This window comes from Tyto alba, unplaced genomic scaffold (genome assembly GCF_018691265.1).
Source record: "Tyto alba isolate M040663 unplaced genomic scaffold, T.alba_DEE_v4.0 Super-Scaffold_1000006, whole genome shotgun sequence".
In the NCBI taxonomy this organism is placed as follows: domain Eukaryota; kingdom Metazoa; phylum Chordata; class Aves; order Strigiformes; family Tytonidae; genus Tyto; species Tyto alba.
Window position 1 is genome coordinate 18,738,362 of NW_024881272.1, and position 17,530 is coordinate 18,755,891.

The window sequence follows — 17,530 nt, forward strand, 5'->3', positions numbered from 1 at the left end:
GGTGAATGCAATTAAGTCCAGTTGGTAGCTGATCACAAGTGGTGTTCCCCAGGGCTCAGTAATGGCGCCAGTTCCATTTAATATCTTTATCAATGATCTGGTCGAGGGGACCGAGTGCACCCTCAGTAAGCTGGCAGATGACACCAAGTTGGGTGGGAGTGTTGATCTGCTTGAGGGTAGGAAGGCTCTACAGAGGGATCTGGACAGGCTGGATCCATGGGCCAAGGCCAGTTGTATGAGGTTAAACAAGGCCAAGTGCCAGGTCCTGCACTTGGGTCACAACAACCCCACACAACGCTACAGGCTGGGGGAAAAGTGGCTGGGAAGTTACCTGGGGGTGTTGGTCAGCAGCCAGCTGAATATGAGCCAGTGGTGTGCCCAGGTGGCCAAGAAGGCCAACAGCATCCTGGCCTCTATCAGCAATAGTGTGGCCAGCAGGACTACGGGAGTGATTGTCCCCCTGTACTCAGCACTGGTGAGGCCGCACCTCGAATACTGTGTTCAGTTTTGGGACCCTCCCCACGAGAAAGACATTGAGGTGATGGATGGAGTGTGTCCAGACAAGGGCAATGAAGCTGGTGAAGCGTCTGGAGGACAAGTCTTGTGAGGAATGGCTGAGGGAACTGGGGATGTTTAGCCTGGAGAAAAGGAGGCTCAGGGCAGGCCTTATTGCTCTCTACAACTCCCTGAAAGGAGGTTGTAGCGAGGAGGGTGTTGGTCTCTTTTCCCAAGTAACGAGTGGTAAGACAAGAGGAATCAGCCACAAGTTGTGCCAGGGGAGGCTTAGATTGAATATTAGGAAAAATTCCTTCACTGAAAGAGTTGTTAGGCATTGGAACAGGCTGCCCAGGGAAGTGGTTGAGTCACCATCCCTGGAGTTATTTAAAAGACCTGTAGATGTGGTGCTTAGGGACATGGTTTAATGGTGAAATTGACAGTGTCGTGTTAAGGGTTGGACTTGATGATCTTAAAGGTTGTTTCCAACCTAAATGCTTATATGATTCTATGAATAGGTTAGACAAAAGGGTTGGAGTGGCAGCAATAAAAAGTACTATTAAAGATCTTATATGTGGCAGAACTATTTTACTTTGTCTTTTAACTGCTTTTCCTGCTTCATGCCCATTTTTGCACCTACTTATATGGGAGCTGAACGTGGGCAAAGACTGACTATGCTTGCATCAAGATATATATATATAAAAGGGCATTTGAATCAATCACCACTTTGCCTATGGATTTTAGAAGTTTACATCTCTATCTAGGGCAGCTGTAAGCTTCTTTGAGGTGTAAAGGTAGCTGTAGCAGGTGGGTTCAATGAATTGGGTGTAACAGCTGGGAGGAGAGCACTGAGATCAACAGGCACGTGCTGGTTCTTGTGATTAGGCCAGAAAAGCTTTCTCAGTGTTGCCCTGTGCTGTACAGACATATCTTGTAAACAAGGATTGAGCGACCAAGTCTTCCAACATACACTTCTGTAATGCAACACCTAACAGGTGGGATTGCTGTGCCTGCAACCAGGCTTTCTTGTTCTGTGACTTTCTGGGATCAGCAAGTATCTGTATGATGCCTGGGGAGCAAATTCTCAGCTGCTGCAGCTCCACCTTTGCTGGTTGCTGTTGTTTGGGACTGCAGAGCAATCCCAGATCTTTCCAGTTCTGGAAGCAATGACTAGGAACTGCCCTAAGCCTCACCTCATAACATGTCACTGCACTTGCATGTTCCAAGAGGTAAAGTAAGCAACACGGAGGGCATCTGGAAAAAGGGGAGACAGGAGGAACTCAGTTTGGCAAATGCTGGAGCACAGCAGGTTTTCAGCAGTTTATTTTGGAAGTAATTGTTTGTTAAATAACCATCCTTTAACTGCAGCAGAGTATCTCCAGTAATCTATCCTTCAGTAATATTTTTTTTTTATTATTATTATTATTAAAGGCAAAAGTATACAACAGTTATAGGAGCATTGTGGTACTCCTAGCTAAGAGTCACTGTTCATTAACCATTCAGTCACGGTGATTTTAAAAGGGCTGAGCTTTTAAGTGTTTTTTTCCTAATTCTTGTTGTTCTCAAACACACCCGTTTTAATTACCAAGAAATTAAACTGCAGGAAGAAGGGTAGTGTTATCTGGCTTGTGCATAGGCTGCCTCCATCACACTAGTACATAATCAAAGAAAATATAATTACAGCTCTGTGAATTTGAGGCCCAATCCTGTAGTCTAGTCTGTTCTTTTACTGCTCACATAAACGGGTGAGTCCCCGGGTTTTGCTTGGCTAACAAGTACCATCCTGTAATAACAAAGAGGAAATCTATGCTAGGATTTAAAGCAGCTGGTTTTATTAAACATAATAGACCAACTGTAACCTTGGTGTCAGACAGGAATGAATCTCCTGAAATGACTGGAGCTGTACCAATCTTACATTTCAGGACTGAGATCAGAACCAGATCCAGTATGCTGAAAAATAAAGCAGTTCCGTCACTTGCTGGTAGTGAGGAATCAGTTACCCAAATCTTACATCTATGTCCAAGCTGAATTTGTACACTATAAATATGTTACATGGACTCCATGGGGTGCTCTTCTAAATGTGCTCCACAGTGCTTACTAATAAGGCTTTTTTCTTTTTCATACAGCTTGTCCTCTAAGTGATAGATGTTTCTGCACTAGCATTTTGTTTTATTCCTATTAAAACCATTTTAAGTTTCAGGAAGAATTTTGGTCTTTCTTGTCTTCCAAAACTATTATAAATATTCACAAGTTCAGGGTCATGCTGTCTGTAACCACATACCTTTAAATCCAAATATTTGAGGTGGGATTTATGGGAGGGAGGGGTTAAGTTTACAGCAGGGTTTCCCAAAAGGGGGTATGAAGGTGCTGGGAGGGAGAGGCGAAAAAGCAAACTATTAATTCTGCTTCCAACATGGGGACATTGTACCGAGGAGTGGAGAGGATGAATGGAAGAGTTCACTGGGGAGAGAGGCACAGGGCAGAGTCATTTGCAAAGTGCTGGTTTACAGAGCTTTAAAAGGTAAATGTGCTTATTTGTAGGCAGTATACTGAGTTGTATTGTTTGGCATGAGCTGGTTCCTAGTTATACTTGACTTCACAATGTCTACAGCATTCTTCTTAAAGCTATCAGTTTAGTGGGGGAAGGCAAGGAAAAGAAGACATCCCCATTCTAGTAGTGCTACCTCAGAAATCCCTATATTATGTGTGAAAATGCTGTGCACTTACTGCTTACCAAGTGACTTAAGTTAATATAAGGGGACTCAATGTTCTAATGTTAAATGCCAAGGGAGCAATACCTGAAAGGTCTGAGACTGAAGCATCGGACTACACAATTTCCTATTTACTATAGATGGTATATTTAGTAGCTAATCATCCAACCTAATAATCTAAAATAGTATTTGACAAAAAGGTCAAGTGTTTAATATTCAGGCTAGGAGAGCCATAAAATTCTATAAGGAGAATACTCCGTGGAACAGCCAGCCAGATGCAGCTCCCAGCTCTGTCATTGTATCTCTCAGTTCCTCCTTTCATTCTATAAAAATGTCACAGTCTCTTAAGCTCAAACAATTCCATACGTTTTCTGCTTCTGGAGGACATAACCATATTGAAAACTCAGTTCCCAGTTGCGAGACCAAACAACTCCATCTCTGGAAGTTTACTCTCGTGAAGTCTTCTAGAGCTTTTCAAAAAGTGTTATGGTTTATGGAGTAAACAGAAGTTCCCAGGAGGACGTGGATGACTCTGTATTTTATGGAAATCTCATTAGAATGCAGCGGAAGAGACTTTTAAAATTAAATAATTGCTTTATAAAACTTAGCAGACTTTATGTTCCATGTCTGTTAGCCAAATGGATCTCAGCCAGAGGGGCGAGAGGGAGTGAACCAAAGAGAAAGCTGGGGTAAATTGGCCCAACTTTCACACTGTTTTTAAACGTGACTAACACATGCAGGGGCTAGAAGTAGCCACAGTGTGCTGCTGATCTGTAGAGCAACATGGGCAGCTTCAGCCATGTTTCAGAACCTCATTTCCCCTGTAAAATATTGAAACAAAACACAGAAACAGCAACTGAGACTAAATGCTGTACTCAAATCCAGACTGCAGGACACATATATCTGATTTTATTGTTAATACTGTCCTCCATTAGCTCCTGTCTCTCTGATACTATTCCCACACTCTGTTCTTCATGACTCCCTTCATGACTGTTGGCAGTTTATTTTTTCTATCATCTTATTAGCCTACAGGGACCTCATGGTCCTGTAGGCCCATGGGATCCCACCTCAGTTACAGCTGTTTGAATTAACATGCCTCCTTGCTGCATCTTCTGGCTGAGGAAGCTGCAAGAAATGCTCTCACGACCAGCAGAACAAACAGATGATCCACCCTGTAACTTGTTGCTTTGGCATTTTTTGTAAACCCACATGGTTAGTAGCAGGTTTCTCTTTTTTTTTTTTTCTTGGATTGGCAAATATATACTAAAGGAATGGGGGGTATTTGTAAGAAAAAATGGGACGCACCTTTTAATTTTGATGAAAGCATTATCATGGGAAGCCTTCTTACAACAACAGGGTGAGAACAAGTTAAATATTTTGTTTCAGAGGGATTATCCCTACCCATCAGAGAACAGCTGGCATAAAGCATTGATCCACTTCCCACTGCAGACATAAGCCAAACTCCCATTGATTTCACTGGTACAGAATCAAGCCCTTATTAAGTCCATGACCAGCTTTGCACAACTTCTGTCCCTATCTGTTTCCCTCACACATGGCCTGTGCCTCTCTGACCCTGGAGAACCAAAGCTGAGGGGTGCTGTAATGAAACTGAAAGCATTTTAAGAGGTAAATGAATAAAATAGTATAACTGCTTTTTCCAGTTATATTCAGTTGTGGAGTACATCTCAAATGGTCCTGCTAACTTCAGTCTAGGCAACTGTCTGGATAGTGAAAGCAGCAAGATGTATCCAGGATCCTGACTCACTAAAATGAGCCAGTTCCTTCTTTTTTCTGGATATAGCATGGTTCCTCTATAGGTTGTGTTTCATTCCCGTGTTGAGCCACTTGGAAAGTACTGTTTTCTCATGGTATTTTCAAGTTCTGTGTACAGTTACATTGCAGTATATTTAGCAAAAGAGCACCAGTTACTGAGATCTGTTGAAAAACGTCACTCTTAGATCTGAGCGGACACAGACTTCTTATTCTCTTTCCAGAGCATTCACTGTTCAGAGAACATATATTAATTGGGAAAAAACCTAGACATTAGTTAGGATCCTAATCTCTGACATCGACAACCTTCCTGTCACCAACATCCAGTCCCTTCATGGTTATATTGTTTGAATGCTTTTCTGCTAAATGGCAGATCAGGCTAAAACTATTAGTGCCTAGGAGTGAGAAAAAATGTGGTAATAAGTGATTGGGTTAAGAGTCTTATTATATGTGACAGTGAAAAAAACTGGGGTTGTACCCTCATATGTCATCTAAAAGTTAGTACTATGAACAAGATGTTTTCATATCCTTTCTAATACTTTGTGATATATCAAAATTTATCATAGCTATCTTAATTTTACTCAGTTAATAATGAATGATCAGTGAAACATTTTGGAATAGGAAAAGCTGGATGATTCATATAACCTCTGCTGTGAAAGGTTTTCAAAGTTTAAAATGTACAAAGAGAAGTAAAAGTAGCTATATCTTTTGCACAATGTATATAAGCCAAGAAATTATATAGGAGAGCTGAGAAGTTTTAATTGAATAACAGAGTTTGTGAGATGGTAATACCGGTTTGATTTTTTGATAATCAGATTGAGTTTCATTGTTCAGCATTTGTATGAGTTCTCAAACAATGAAACTGTCTTTGTAGACATTTCTTTTCACTGAAATTCATCCTTTGATGATAGTGGTGTGACTGTATGAGTGTTGTATAGCTGCAATTTTTAACTTGGGGAAGGTGCTGTGTAAAAAGCTGTGTTTCTTCTTCTTTATTAGAACTGATAGAAGATCCACGATATGAGAGTCCAAAACCTTGCTCAACTGTTTATGAATAACAAGGAATCCAGAAGCTTTGTCGTAGCATTCTTGTTATGCACACACCTCTGGTAAGTCTGCACTAAGAATAAAGTGCCAAATTCTCTTCTAGAATAAAAACCACAATTTCTTTGGTGTCTATTGAGCTTCCACTACCTCTTTCAGCAGAGACCTTGGTTACTAAAAAACAAAGTACATTAACATGTCTTTACCCCTCCAAATTGTGTAGACAATGCTTGGAGATTTTTCTTATCTTTGTGCCAGTGCACAGAAAGAAGTACAATATGGTGCATGCATGATTTCTTCACAGAGCTTCAACTCCGGAGCCTGTGAGTGGGGAATTAAGGTGTCCCATTCAGGTAGATTATTCTATAATAATTGTCATTCCTATTGTATCACTTTCACAAGCGCATAAGGTTCCTGACTGTAAAAGACTGGACATGCTGGACCACTGTTCTGGACCAGTATTACAGTCCTTGTGCTTTTGTATTGTCAGATCTAATTCTTTTGAACTTCATAGCTAGCCAAAAATTTGAGATATTCTAAGTTATTCTAATTATGAGGAGAAATTGTTGGTGAGAGTTATATACTACTTTTATGTAACTCCATGTATTCACAAAAAAAAAGGACAAAGATCTGTTTTTCTGCCCACAGGACAAGTCAAACTATAAGAATAGAAGAATTTTATCCCCTTGCCTGTGAGACCTCTTTCAGCCAAAGCCCATTCCTTATGCTCACCCTTGGCCTCTCCTAGGGATGCACTGTCTGCATGTCCTGCCACCTTTCTTCATTTCTGCAGTGCTTCCGTGGCTTTACTTCCCACCCAGCTCTGGTGGTCTCTCAGTGCAATACTTAGAAGATACGTTTCTCTCATAGTTTAAGTCTCTGGTCGGACTGGCCTTGCTTTTGCTGTGTGCAATAATAGGTGTCTGCACTTTGCTTTGGAGGCCAAGTATCTTCATAGAGGAGTTGAGCTGCTCCTTCCCAGATAGCTCAACTAAAGGGTAGTGACTACAACCACCAGCTCTGATAACAATTCATCCATCCAGTCCTAACTCAGTTTTCTATCAAAATTACTTCCGTAACTCCCTGTCATCATAAAAAAGCAAGCCTGAAGAGGAACAAACATACAGTAGTTTAGAATTGTGTACTAAGAATAATTAAACTTTTAGTAAGAGGCTTCTGTCATTTCTTTATATTTACTCACCATGAGGACAGCGTGTTCTCATCTCTGTGGAGTCACATAAATGACTTGATTAAAGTGCATGTCGCAGAGCTGAATCTGGGCATTTGGAACTTCCTTGCTGTTTTCTTAGGGTATTTGTATGATAGACAAGGAAAAAAAAAAAAGTTCGGTGCTTAGTTCATCTTGTTATGCTGTAGATATATTTTCCACACATTTGCAAGTAGAGTAAAGAACAAGAGTTCTTCAGCTGTTTAAAGGCTTTGAAAGAAGAAAGGCAGTTTAGATTACCAGCAGCCTACAATGTGCATGGCACAAAAATGTCATTTTTAATGGCAAAGTTCAGGATAAAACTGTGTCAGCTAATTTAATCATTTACCATGAAATACCAGTTATCTTAATCTTACATGCACTCCTTAAGTCCACTGCATATTTTTCTGTAATTGAATCCTGACCCTAAAAGGGAGGAAGCAAGGAATTTGCTTTTTGGTGAATAGTTAGACTCTAAATGTTCTTGTTTATGAATTGTATTTGCAGCATTGTCAGATACTAGTATTTCTTAGCAGCTAATATTTCTGATTAGTCTATTTTTTCTCTGTTTCATATTTGTTTTCCATGCTGCATAAATCATATTAGTATTCAGTTTCTGTGGAACTTAACTGAGTTCTCTGAAAAAAAGTGCAAATATTGTTCCCAGAACTTAAGGCAAATAAATTAGTATCTAACCCAGATGACACATTTTATTCATGTGGTTAGCTTTCCATCTAGATACCTGATGTATTACTTCAGCAGCAAATTCAACAAGGCCAAGATGTCTTCATTTTCCTTCAGAGCAAGATCTGTAAGAGCAGTGTGATGAAAGTATTGGTCTTCTGTGGCCAGCCGGCAAGAACCCATCAACAGCTGTGATGAGCAGAGCAGACATGGGGAGACAGGAGGCAGCTGAAGCCAAAGAGGACCCATGCCTGGAGCTGTGTGTGTGTGATTGGAGCAGAGAGAGGCCAGGACCCAAGGAAATCCCAGCAGCAAGGGAAAAAAACAGATTGACTCTCAGTGACTCATTTAGCTCCTGGATTGGACAGATCTCTCCCCTGCTGGCAATTTGGCTGAGCATCAATGGACAGATACCAGGATGAATAGCTTAAAATAATTAGGGGTTGGGAATCTGCAAAACTGCTAGCCATCCAATTCTTTACTGTGCAATGCGAGGCACAAAAAAGAAATTACATTTAGGTTATTAAATATTAAGTCAGTGGATTTACCTCCATTTGGTCCAGAGCAGGAAACTGGCTAAAATTCAACATTTATATCATTGTGTTGATGGTCTGTTTATCACTGAACAAGTGAGTGCCTTTTGGCAGGTCAAGCTCTTTGACACATGGGGCAAATGTGTGCTTAATTTCTCCCAAACCGAAGAATTAATATAATAATAATTAACACAGATGAGAACAGAATTAAAATCAAGTACAGTCAGGAGTTCAGTTTAATTCCAAGCTTCTCACATGCTAGATGTTCTGGGGCCAGATTTTTTCCTGTTGAAAGTAGTGAGCATTTTGCTGTTGGTGCTGATGGGAGCTGAAGTGGGCCTTGAATGCAGAGAGACAGGATTCCCTGTACTTTCTATTTAATGTTCCAAACCAGAAGCAACAGGCTCATTTAGTATCAGCAAAGGTCAGTTAATGTTATAGAGACATCCTTTGGAGCAAATCCTCTGCCTTGTATTTGCATATTTATGAACTAGAGATTACAACAGACTATTCCATTTATTAGAGCAGCACCGCTATAGTTAATAGTCTGTCAGTATTTCCATTATAAACCCCGTTTTTCAGTGTTTTAATATCTCAGCCATTTAAAATCACATCATGAAGCAAGTTGGCCTTATGTTGTCAGCCAGGTGCAATTTTTTGTTTTGGATTATTGTCATTAATGAAATACCGTTCATCATATATGCAAATTAGGCACAGTATTTCTGTTGGAGGGAAATAGTAAAGCGTGTAAGATCATTGTGGCTTTGTTTTTCTTTAGGAAAGAAGGGAAAAGAGGGATTTGACCAACCAGAGTCATGGGTGAAACACACCAGGTAAGAGAGCAGTAAACATAAAAGAAGAACCTTTAGAAGTAACAGAAGCCCTGCTTACAAATTCAAAAAGCTGGCCTCTTTCTAAGTGTCTTCCAGATGCAGAGAAGTGCAGTACTGTACTGACTTTATTGCTGATATTTAGGGTAGAGAAAAGGGGTTGCTGAGGCTTTGGGGAGGGGGCAGTTGTGAAGCTACCTTGCGTGTGTCCCTGAACTGAGCAGTATTGCTTACTTCAGCAGTCATATCCTGCTCCTCCCAAACAGCCTCAGTTTGCTTTTATAGAAGTGTTGGTTTGCTAAAAAATAACTGCATGGCAGGAGCAAATGTTTAGACTTAAATGCCAATTTTTAACTTACCAGGGCAGCAAAAAGTTACTTTTCAGTAAAGAAGCTGGTCTTGCACTATAACCTCTTGCCCCATGAAAAGAGAAACAGTCCAATAAGAAACTCCTGGGCAGTGATTTGTTCTCAAGGCCTTGAAAAATCATTTGCTGCCACTGTAACTGAAAAGGTAAAAATCAAATTAATGAAGAGAAAAAAAATGAAATTATGTGCAAAATGTTAGTTGCTCTTTGCTGTTGCCTGAGAAATGCATAGTTAGAGGTGGGAACACAGTCCATATTTTCTATCTTTTCCATCATAAAGGTATATGTGCACAACTGATGACTCCAGGGAAACTAAAAATGGCAGGTCAGAAACACCACTGAAACATCATATAAAATCCACTTGATGCATAGCAGCTAATAAAACTATGCCCTGGGCAAGACCCAGGGCTTCGCTGCTGTGCCTTCTGTTGTGCATTTTGACTGAATTAAGATTAACAACAAGCTTAGAAGTTATCTTACATAAACAATTTTTTAAGTACATGTAAGACATGATTGCAACAAAAAGTCTGTGATCTTAAAGCCCCCAAATCCAAATGGTGAGCCAGACTTTGCATCTGGCCTGTCATGTCCATCATGAGAACTGAGAGTCCAGATCAAGACACCCCACTCAAGCTTGTGGAAAATCTGTTCCAAATCCAACTGGCTCAGGCTCATCCGTAGCACTTTCTTAAAACCACTGTATTTGGGATATTTTTGTAGGTAATCGCTAAGTTAAAGTGCATTTTCCAGATTCCTTCCAGAATTGTCATTGTAAAGAGCAGTCTTCCTTCCCCCGGCATGTCACAGTGCTTTTTCAGTCAAAAATTATCTCTGTCATGTTAAGTGATCACAACTCAGAAGTAGGTAGACTACAGAAATTCTGTGTTGAATACATAGTTACTTTAACAGTTTTATAAAGCAGGTGTAACTCAAAGTAACAGTGGGGGAGGGAGGGTCTGCCAAATGTGTTTAAAATGTATGAAGTATTATCTGTTGTCTGCTGGAAGACAAGTCCATGCTCAGTAACCTATCTGAACACCATTGTTCACTAAATATATTTGTTAATGTTTTGGTTTCAATATGCAGTGACATAAAATCTTGCATAAGTGATTTCAGTCCATCTTTGAATATTAAAAATACTAATTATTATGTAATTAGTCAACAGGATGTGTGTAATTGTGTAATACCAGCATTCCTGGGTGTGGTTAAGTACATAGGTAGAATGCCAACACTCATCTAGACATAGTATTATAAAATTACACAGCAACATACACCCTGGGTGGGTACTCTAATTACATTTTACATTTAAACAATGGCTACATTAGCAAAATAGAGCTTATTCTTTTTAAAAATATCTTCCCGGAGGCATGGATCATAGTAGATGATGGTGATAATATTGCCCAAATAGAGTATCTTCCATCTCACAAGGGACCCAGGCTTCTTCATAAACATACAAATAGGAGACAGAAACCAGGCATAAAGAGCCCTTCATCCACTTGTGGCATGAAGCCACCCCAAAACAGACACGTGACAATTGCTGAATCATGCACCAGAATAATTGAATACAGAAAATGAACAGGAAGAACTTTCTCTCTCATGAAGAATCACATGGGATTAACCAGAAATCTGACTGGAACGGTTATATTTTTATGGCTTAACAGACATCAGAACCATCCTTAAACAGTGGTGGAAGCAGAACCACACAGTAAATCAGATTCTTCTTTGAACTTACCCAGGAAGATCTAGGGTACAGCCATCGAATGTTGTGAGCATTTTAGTTAACTCTGATCTCTGCTAAGACTTACTGCCAATATGGTGCAAAAGTCTTCTGCACTCCCGGCCAAAACCTCCCTGCCTAGTCATCACTCATTCTTCCTATGGTAGGTATATATGCAGTGACTGACAGGCATGTACTTCACTGGGGCCAGCACTACAGAGATAGTAAGATCTGCAGTACAGACAGAAAAGGACATGGCTTACCAGCATTTTCTCTCTTTTGATAAGGATCCAAGGTGAAAAATCCAGGAGAAGAATGGAAAGGTGAAAATTCCAATACCAAAAAAAGCCAAAACACTAAGCTGTGACTCATTACAAATGTAAAATGTCGGAGCCTAAAGCTGGGGTTTTTTCATGTGCCTGGGTGGAGAAGGGTGAGGTGCCTTCTGAGAATGATTTTATCTTTTACTTTTGAGTCTGAGGATTTTGGATGTGGTTTGGCAAGTTCATAAAAATATTTGTGATAAAGTTGAACTGCCGTCTGGAAGTGTTACATACAGAGACTTAAGAAAGCTTAAGGAGAAAACTACAGATGCTGGAAGAAGAATCAGCAGAGAACATGAATGAGGTTAAAAATTGCAGACAATTAGCTACTAGATGATTCCTACTAAATAAATCATCAAAGACTTTACTGCTTCCAGGTTCCCACAACAATGTTAGCTCACTGGGGCAGCCAAAAAGACATTAATTTGGCCAAAGTTTTCGGGATTTGCTATTCTTGTTTGAATTAACTAATCAACCAACAAGGCCGATGTACTTGGCAAGATGTCTCTTGCCAAGGCTATAAAACAGGGCCTTCATGCTTCTAGGGAAGATACTATATTTATTGCTCAGGATCAAGGGCCCCATGATATGGGAAATAAACTTCTTTGTGTAAAATGAGAGCTACATGGGAAAGAAAAACAACCTGAGCTTGTCATGGGATCTCACATCTTATTTCAGCATTCAGTAAAGCACTTTGCTTGTCCAATTTAATAGAGAAGCACAGTTTCTTTTTCCTGTATGCCTCCACAGATCAGGTCTAGCTCTGATCTCATTTAGAGGTTAATCCAAGACCTAAAGCAAAGGGAAAATATTCCCATTGCTTCCAGCAGGCATCTGATCAGTCTTGTACCATGGTTTTACTTAAATGTAAATTCAGTGCCAAGTTTCTCCCCAGAAAAAGAGGGGTAAGTGGTAAGAGACGGGAGTCTGTACACTCAGTTTTCCACCCTCCCGTTACTTGCTGCTGACAGGACCAGTCCTTTATCTTGGCAAAAACTTCTTAATTTGTCTGGCCTTTCTGCAGTGTACAAAAAAGTGCTCACCTTGACCTTCATTATTGCTTCATCTAGGCAGCTCACCATAGTTGTACTCCCTTTTACTGCTTGAGATTTACTTGTGTCCCTGGCGTGTTGTGATACACCTCTGAACATCACTGCTGTGAAGGTTTTGTTATTCCCAAAGACTCTCTAGAGGTTCAGTGAAGGCAAGTAGAGTTTGCTTTGGTTGAAAAGTAGATTCTATGTGTCACTATAATAAATGGAAATATGCAAAGTGTTGGTTGAATTTCACAGGAAATTTGAATGTTTGACTTGTCACAAGGCCAATTTATACTACGTGGACTTCTAACATTGCTCATAGTAGGTGAACCTCACCCCATGTTGAGGGCCAGCTCAAGGCCTAGTTATCACTTATACGCAATTTAAACTATCTTCAGAATAATACTTAAGTGGTGCATAAGCCTCACATTCTCTCTCTGTGCAGGAATGTAAAAAAAGGAACCTGATTTGGAAAGCACTAGGGAGAAATACTGAAGTTTTACACAGCAAAAGGAATAATTAGAAATGTTTTTCTTTTATAACAAATAAGCCAAGCATATTGACATTAATTATATGAAATACTCAAGGTTTGGAATAATCTATTGAAGAGCACAGATGTATACCAAATCCTATGCAAATGAGCGTGTGCAACTATTCTTCAGGTAACACATACATTTATAAAAATAAACTGTGTGTTCAGGTTTATTTTTAATGGGTAGAACATCATAAAAGGTCTCTCTCTCGCCCTAGCTCTTACTCAGTGTAGTGAGATCTGTTCAGCACAGCCTAACGTGCATTCCAGAAACTCAGAGCAGATTCTTCATGTACCTGTTAGTAGTACTCTGTCAGCTTTCCTGGAATTACATAACTGTAACTAGGAGCAGAATTTGTTCTACTCTGGTGGTAAATTTCCTTTGGTTTCAAAAAAGCTAATGGAATTCATAACTGCATTTGATTTTTCAGTTAGTGTTCCTGAGCTTACTAGTGACAGAGGTGTTTAAAGAAAATGCTGTGACTGTGATTTGCTATGTTGCCCATTAGTATTGTCAGCAGAGACACTTAATAACATTGGGAAAAAACTTCATCTATCCCTTCTTTTACCCTGGCTGGCTAGCTGCAAAGAAATCCTCTTACTTTTGATAGCTTTACTTCATGGTGAAAGAGTTCTTCTATGTTAGGGTCATGATAGGCAGGCTCAGCAGGCTGATTCACTCTGCCCTGAATGCTCCTATATACTTTCTCCATTCTCTGCTCCTTCTGTCTTAGGCACTGCCTCTGTACAAGTGAAAGACACTTTACTTTCTAGGTGAAATTTCCCTACTGAATCTGCCAAATATTTGCCTAAGTATACCCCTTAAATTAGATGAGATATTTAGCTTACATAGGAGCTGCTCTGTGGTCATTGTAGATTGTCATCTGGCTGGGCTGTGTTGAGACTGGCAAGCCCCAGACTGGAGCCTGCTCCACAATCATCATCCTACAAGTGCCACAGCTTAACACTTTTAGAAACACCCATCTGCAAGTGCAAATATTGGTAGTGAATAGTTGTTCTCTCTCATAACCAGTAGAGAATGTTGATGTTGCCAGTGCTGGTTCAGGTTCCTTGAATTCTCCCAATTTACCTAACAATCCTTTTAACATTTCACAGGTGTTTCCAGAGCTACTGTGTCTGCACAAGTTCCAGAAAGCTCATGGTAAAGCATCTGCTTTCACCTCTCAGATTCAAGCCCATTAAAAGATTTGAGGAAAACTGTTTGGTGCTGTGGGCAATGAAGAAGAAATGCGATCCATTTAGGTGAGTTGCAGGTATAATTTCAGACCTCTAAAAAGTAGAAAAAAAATTATTTGTACTCTAGAATGATAACAGCAATCTCTATATATTCTCAAGAATTGTCAGCTGCTGGCCTCTAGTCTAGCTTGAAGATTTTGGTAACCCCACCAGCTAACAGCAGGTCTGGACAAGATTGTGTAAGCCACAGATTCCTTGGAGGGTACACAACACCGGCAAAACCCCAGCCTGTTCCTACACTTCCTTCTTACTGACCTGTTCTTACACTTCTACTTCTGAGCATCCACTAATGGTAATTAACAGGCAAAAAATATTGGCATAGTTGGATTTTTGTTCAACCTAGTGTGTTTGGTCTTAGGTTTTCATGTTTGCATCATTTTTAGTAAAGATAGAAAGGAGACAGCTTCTATCCTAATTGCACTGTCATATGGAAAAGCAACCCTGGTTACCCAAGGACACCCTTTTACAAAGAGCCACCTCTGAGACATGGATCCATTAGGTTGGTTGACATGGTAGAAGCAGCACTTGTAGCAGAAGTCAGCTCGGAGTTGCATAGGTTTTAGTGGCAACTAAATGCAGAAAAGAGTCACAGGGCTGGGAGCAACAGGAGACGATCGGCTGGGTGTGAAGTCAGAGTGAAAGCATTTATATATCATTTCAGCTGTTGGAGAGGCAGATGGTTCTGTTAGTAACTATTCCTTACTTATAGATCAGCCTTCTAAACACCTTTTTGCATCTGCTTTGGATAAAAAGATATAAAAAAACCAAACTCCTGAGCTTTCACCTTCAATGTGCAGTCAGTAGATTAGAAGGAAAAGGAGCTGTTACACCTGTGAAATTAAATTTGACTCAAAGATAATTTAGGGTTATAATAAAGGTGAAAGTTCAGAATCTTTCTGACCTAGTGTGATACCCATACAAAGCGTATTGACCTGATGTCTAACTTTTTTGTTCTTGCTTGAAACCTAGAATTTGGTTTCAAATAAAAATCGATTCCTACCAGGTTCATATAATACAAGCACTTTATTGAATTCTGACTGAAACAGTGTTGCTCAAAGACTGGGGCCAAGTCCTGGCCTTGTGGCATGGGGCCAGGAGCATTTTTCAGGATGTGACAGTTTCCAGACCACAGGCAACTCTGACTTCAGGGGAAGGTGAAGAAGGTGGGCACCTAGGGTAGGGAGATGTTACAGGCAGCAAAAGAGCAAAGTCACAAATGGAAACTATGTATTCCTTTTTAGCCTTAGTGGTTTTCTGCTGAAATTTTCAAAATCTGTTGCCAGCAAATTTTTCAGCCATTCCAAGGGAACCAGAATAGGGGTGGTCAGCTTAGCAAGAAGAAACTGAGGCACCAGGAAAGACAACAGCCAGGTGGGAGAAGAAAAGATGCAGAATCAAGGGGCGGTTGGAAGAGCAGACTGGCTTGTGGAGGTGGCCTGGCTGGCAGCAGGACGTGCAGGGAAGGGGGGCACTGCTGGTGGGTGGAGAGACTGGTTAGGGTGTATCTGGAGGCCATAAAATTGGTGCTGAGGGGTGAAGTGCTGGAGTCCCCTGCCTGGAAAGAATATGGCAGAGGAGGAACGCAGTAAAGATCCTGGGGTGTGTCCCATGGCAGGGCACCAACCCCACCCTGGGGTGAGGTGACCTGGACGTGGCTCCAGGACTGAGGAGGAGTGTTGCCTCTGGGTTCATGGCATTATTTCAAAAAAATGAGAGAGAAGTCTGAATCTCTTGCTTAACCGGGGAAACAGGAGCTTAACAGTGAAGAAAAAGTCCTTCTACCTCTCCCCAAAAATTGGCTAGGCTCCAGTCAAAGGTTTTACCTGGGGCTTTCCTGGAGGCCACCTCTGTCCCATGGGTGACATCCTTGTCTCTGCTTGAGCCTGGCAGGGCAGTGAGAGTGCCAAGCACCTCTGAGTGATGGCGGGGGGACCATGAAGGAAGGTTTATGCCAGTTAATTAACAGTACTTTGGTGGTTTCTGCAGCCCACAGTAACCTCCACAAGACCTGCAGTGAAGGAGAGGTACTTGGGGATCTGTGGTAGAGGCTGCAAGATGATTTATTTGAGCTCTTCTTTCTGTGAGCATTGAGTGCCTTGCTCCTTTAGCTCCCTTTAGAGACTGTGCCATCGACTGTCCAGGCTGGGCAGCCTTGTGTCAAAAGGAAAGGAGCGTTTTGCCTATCATTGTCATATAAATCAGGCCCCAAATCTAAGCCCTGTAAAATGTGAGAAAGTGAGAGATTCGATTATCCATATGGATCACTCTGGATTTATTCCAGATTGCTTCATTAATAGCAATCAAAGACATCACTTTAATGGATTTTTTTTATCCTCAAAATTATGATCATGAGGAATTTGTTCTGGCTATTGATTTTGAAAAGGCTTTTGATTCTCTTCAATAGCCTTAACTTATTTCAGATTTAGGTAACAGTAGGATTTGGTTTTAAATATGTTAGATAGGTCAATCTCCTTTATTCAAATCCACAGTTATGTTAAAACTAATGACCGTAGTTTGAAGATGATTTATATACTGGGATTTAGACAGGAGAGTCCTTTTTCTCTGATACTTTTGCTGTTACAGAGGAGCCTTTGCTTTGGGATAAATCAGTGTTTTTAACAGAAAAGACAGTGATGTTTTCCATTCTGCCCTTAGTTGGAGAATGTTATTTTTTAATGAAGATTTTTAGATATTATGCTGCAAGTCACTGAATGTTCATGTTTCTTCTTTGTTAATTGGGGTAAAACTCTTAAAGCCATTAGGCGATTTAAATGTAGCTCTATTTGAGCAATATCCTTTATTGGATCCCCCATTATCCTTTAAACATCTTGGTGTGCAAGGGGATAAAATTAGAAAGAATTTGTTTGCTTTAAATTGCCAGCCTCTGCTTGATAAAACTATTAGCTATTTAGCTAATTGGACTGCTCTTCCATTATCATTAATTGGCAGAATTGATACAATTAAAATGGGGGCTTTATCTAAAGTGTTTGTGTTTTTTCTGAGGTATTCCCATCAAGTTCCCT

General features: G+C 40.4%; 1 long non-coding RNA gene across 2 annotated transcripts in view; it reads left to right on the forward strand.

The window, feature by feature from the left end:
- The window catches only part of LOC116963528, a 238,418-nt gene that overhangs the window by 179,706 nt on the left and 41,182 nt on the right, over positions 1-17,530 (forward strand). For both annotated transcript variants that reach the window (XR_004408258.2, XR_004408259.2), the window contains exons 3-5: positions 5,976-6,085; positions 7,954-9,277; positions 14,367-14,513. This is a non-coding gene — a long non-coding RNA (uncharacterized LOC116963528). The remainder of the gene's footprint in view (positions 1-5,975; positions 6,086-7,953; positions 9,278-14,366; positions 14,514-17,530) is intronic.